We start from the raw sequence: 4,693 nt of genomic DNA, 5'->3' as shown, positions 1-4,693 counted from the left end.
GCAAGAAATACCCAACCATGTGCCAGGCCCACTAGGTCCGGCCACAGCCCATTTTATTTCCTCATTTTCTTTCAATAATTGGCAACTTCCTGTTATTCCATCTTTGGTCCCGAATTTTCTTTGATGTTCCATGCCAACAAACTCATGCACACTTAGGTCTTACAACACAATCGAAGGTCAAACCTCTCGACTTCGCATCCCGGAATGGTCTTACCCCTAACCTATCATAGTTACCCCGAATCGTCCCAACGTTCCAAATACGGGATATAACAACTTCAATTTGAATCATTAAACCATCATTCTCATCATAGAATCCATACAACAACAACCAAAAATACTAAATAAAATTTAGTTCATTCCTTGTCACAAAACAGCCATACTCACGGCTCAACATCAACATACAAAGTTTCATGAATTTCATCCATTTCTACACACTATTCCCTCCGTTCTAATCCGTTAAACTCGAATAAAATTGTTAACAATGAAAAGGAACCTTAATCTTACCTCAAGTGTGCAGCCACCACGTCCACCCTCTTCTTGGTTGATTTTTAGCTCAAATTGAAGGCAACGCGACGTACGACACTTTTCTCTTCATGAGGCTTCGAATTCGGGGCGTGGATTTTGGTCAAAATTAGTTTTTCTCTCTAGGCTCTCCTCTCTCTTTTTCTCCAGAATTTTATGGGTGTTTTGGTATGAAATATGAGGATAAAAGGCTGATATTTCATTTAAAAAGGTGTGGGTAATGGGCCTGACCCGGTTGGGCTCGAGTTGGGCCTGACCCACTGACCTTTCTGCCTTAAAACGTCCATATCTCCTTATCCCGATGTCGGCTGTGAACCCACGACATATGTTTGGAAAGCTATTTCAATTATCTACAACTTTAATTCTGGGAGTTTTCCCAAATTCCAAACTCATAATGCCGTTTTGGCCCCTCGAAGTCAGATCACCCGAAGACGTTTTCTTAAATCGTCCTTTTGGAGGGCTTACACTCATTTTTAGCTTATGGTTCCTTCTTAGGACTTGCTTAACTTCACATGTACTACCCATATATCTCTTCATATGTCCTTTATAAAATCCTAACATGTGGGTCCCCGCTAACACACGGCCACTTTGGCCTTTTCATGAAATTTTTATTTCAACTTCTAGCCCCTAATTTCCCTTAATATTCCATACCAATAAAATTCATAAACAACTTATGCATTAAAACAAAATCGAAGGTCAAAAATCTCAACCTCGCATCCCGGAGTAGTCTTGCCCTTAACTTATCATGGTCAGCCCGGAATGTCCCAATGCACAAAATTCGGGATATAACAGACCCTTTCTAATTCGGCGAAAGATGTGTTATGAGAACGTTTTGAAGCCTGTCAAGACTTCAACTTACCCCAGATTATGTGCTGAAGGTCATGTGGGGAGGTGGATGCGATCATGCCAGAACTAACGCACCGGATCCCATCAGAACTCCGAAGTTAAGCGTGCTTGGGCGAGAGTAGTACTAGGATGGGTGACCCCCTGGGAAGTTTACTAAAAGTCTTGTGGAGTCGGACATAGGAGAGATAAATGGGAAACTAGGGTAGCCTAAGAGAAATCAGAGTATACAGAGTGGGCAGGAACCTTAGGAGGTCACGTAGGACGAGACGAATCGAACCGGTGAAAAGAAAGAGGGCGCAATTACAGCTTTAAAAATCAGGGTAAATTGAATAGCGTTTGGGAATATTTTGTAAGCAAGATGGTAGCAATTGTGTACACGTATGTATATGATATCCCATACATGACTCTATTGAACCCCAGCAATCAACGTTGTGACATGTTGGAAGGCATTAATCGGACAAGGTAATGTAGTTCAAGTGAAAGAAAAAAATGGCACGAGTGTTATGAGGCAAGCTGATGCTGTTTTCACTATAGGTTAAGCTTAAAAAGTTCTAATGCAATGATATTTGGAAGAGGAAGAAAGTGAGTAGATGGAAGATAAGATGACTAAAATGTCGAAAAAAGCGAAAGAGTAAGAAACATGAGGGAATAAAGCCTCCAAAAGAGACAACGGGCAAAGCACGACACTGTTTGGATTAAAATTTGAGGGTAGACGTGTGAGAGGGACAGAGTGTGGTAGTATGGAACAAAAGAAGAATGAGAAGTAAAGGAAAGAATGAATGGGCCGCGCAACGTTGCCAAGAGATTTCTAACTTTCGAAAGATAAGTGCCGAAGACGATGGATATCTGAAGACCACTAATGTATGAGGACCTCCTAAATAAATGGGGGAAGAACATATTGGACTTGAAAGGGATTATGGCGTTGAGCTCCGCAGGGAAATTTATTAGCCGGAGCTAGAGTTCAAACGATCGCCAATACAAGGGAATCGAAGACACGTATACTTGTGCTACGAGAGAATTGTAAGGGAGTAAGAATTTTCGTAGCCCTATGCTTTTGGGTTGTATTGTAAGATTGAGGGATAAAGGTTAAAGAAACAGTTATGGCAGAAAGCTAAGGGAATAGTTGTGACAAGGGCCCCAGGGATTTAACTTAAACCCGAAAGTGTAACTGTACTGTGAAGGATAGCGAAGGGTGCAGAACCATTACATATATACATACTTGGGATTGACGGAAGTAGTCCCGGGAAGGAACTAGGAGGAATAGTTAAGGAACATAACAATTATACCCACTAGCAACAAAGTCATGTTGAGTGAGCACTCGGAATGTAAAGGTAGAAAGGTGACAAGGATGTAAGGACTAATGACGTTGACCATTGAACCGCTAGTGAATCTCGATACAGTATGTCACCCTCGATCGACGAAGCGGGATCGAACGTACTATTCGTTCTAGTAGATATGTTACTTAACTCCGTGTTATTGATTTCGAGTAGGCCGAAATGATCATTTGCCACTTGTTGAGTTCGCTTATAATAATAGCCACCATCCTAGCATCCAGATGGCACGGCATGAGGCTCTGTATGGCAGGAAGTACAGGTCACCGAGTGCTTGGTTGATGTTGACGAAATTAAGTTAATTGGGCCGGATAGGATTCAGCAAGTAGTTGACAAAGTGAAACTCATTCGGGAGGGAGATGATAGCGACTCGAGTCGAAGTCATATGTAGATAGTCGACGTCGACACCTAGAGTTTCAGGTCGACGATCGGGTATCTTTGGAAGTGTCACCCTTGAAGAGTGTTATGAGATTCGGCAGAAAAGGGAGGCTCAGTCCGAGGTATATTGGACCTTATCGGATTGCCGTAAGATAGGCAAGGTTGCTTATGAATTAGATCTACCGTCGGATTTGGAAACAGTGCATTTGGTCTCCCACGTGTCAATGCTTCACAAATATGTAGGCGACCTTTTCAGAGTATTTTCCCTAGATGACATCCAGGTGACAGAGGAGTTGTCCTACGAAGAACAACCTATAGCCATACTGGATCGTCAGGTGAGAAGATTGCGTACTAAAAACATAACTCCCGTTAAGGTATTATGGCTGAATAATATCGAGGAAGAGATGAAGAATACGTATTCCTACTTATTTCCTATGTCTACAGATAATCTACATTCCGAAATTGGTTATGGTAGTTGACTAATGAACTGGTTGGGATAACGGTATAAGGAACTCCCCCGAAATACTTATAAGACCCTATAAGACTAGTTTAACATTCGAGGATGAATGTTCTAAAGGGGGGGAGGATGTTATATCCCGTATTTTGTACGTTAGGACATTCCGAGCTAACCACGAAAAGTTAAGGACAAGATTATTCCGGGATACGAGGTTGAGAATTTTGACCTTCGATTTTGTTTTAAGGCATGAATTGCTTATGATTTTAGTAGGTATGGAATATTAAGGAAAATTTGGGGTTAAAAGTGAATTATGAAAACTTGACAATTCATGAAAAATGGCCAAGGAGGCCGTGTGGCATGGTGTGGTTCCCACCCATGGCTTGGCAAATTTTAATTCATCCAAACCATGTGTGGGCCATAGCACACATGGATGAATTATATGGGCACATATTAGATGAGGAGCAAGTCATAATTCATCACTTTCACTCTAGAAATATGAAGAAACATGGAGAGAAAAAAAGAAGAAGTGCATTCGGCCAAGGGCTGGCCGAATGGGTGCCATGGGGATTGATCACAAAAAAATATTTTCTTCTAGGTTTTCAACTAATTGGAATGTCCTAAACAACATGAAGTGGTTGTTGGAGCAAGCAAATCCTTTGTTCTTGCAATTCTCAACTCTAGCCAAGTGAAGAACTAAGTGGAAAATGTAAGGTTCAATCTTCTTTTGTATGTGTTATGGATGGTTTGAATGTGTTGTAGTGTGTAGAAATGAATGGAATCCATGAAATTATGGGTGTTGGGTTGTAGCCGTGTGTGTTGTGTTGTGGCCGTGTACATGTGGTGTTATGTAGGAGTGAGGAATTAATTTTATTTAGTATTTTTGGTTATTGTTGTATGGATTCTATGGTGAAAATGAAGGTTTAATGATTTAAATTGAAGTTGTAGTCGTTTGTAGGTTGTTGGAGAAGGTAATGTGATTCTATTATAGTTTCTTGTGTTTTGAATGTCGTGCGGATTGTTTGAAATGTTCTTGAATCATGTTGAAGGGTTTCGGATTAGTATTTGAATGTATAAGCATTGATGTTGGCTTGATCATATGTGGTTAATTTGAATGTAAATGGAATGTTGTCGAATTATGTAGAAAAGAGTTATTGACGTT

At 40.7% G+C, this 4,693-nt stretch overlaps 1 pseudogene; it reads left to right on the top strand.

The window, feature by feature from the left end:
- Positions 1–1,415: 1,415 nt before the first annotated feature.
- LOC132043836 (5S ribosomal RNA) lies at positions 1,416–1,534 on the top strand (annotated as a pseudogene).
- The last annotated feature ends 3,159 nt before the right edge of the window (positions 1,535–4,693 follow it).

This window comes from Lycium ferocissimum, unplaced genomic scaffold (assembly GCF_029784015.1).
Source record: "Lycium ferocissimum isolate CSIRO_LF1 unplaced genomic scaffold, AGI_CSIRO_Lferr_CH_V1 ctg29028, whole genome shotgun sequence".
Taxonomy (NCBI): Eukaryota; Viridiplantae; Streptophyta; class Magnoliopsida; order Solanales; family Solanaceae; genus Lycium; species Lycium ferocissimum.
The sequence above is the reverse complement of the archived record's forward strand: the minus strand, read 5'-3'. Positions and strand labels throughout refer to the sequence as shown.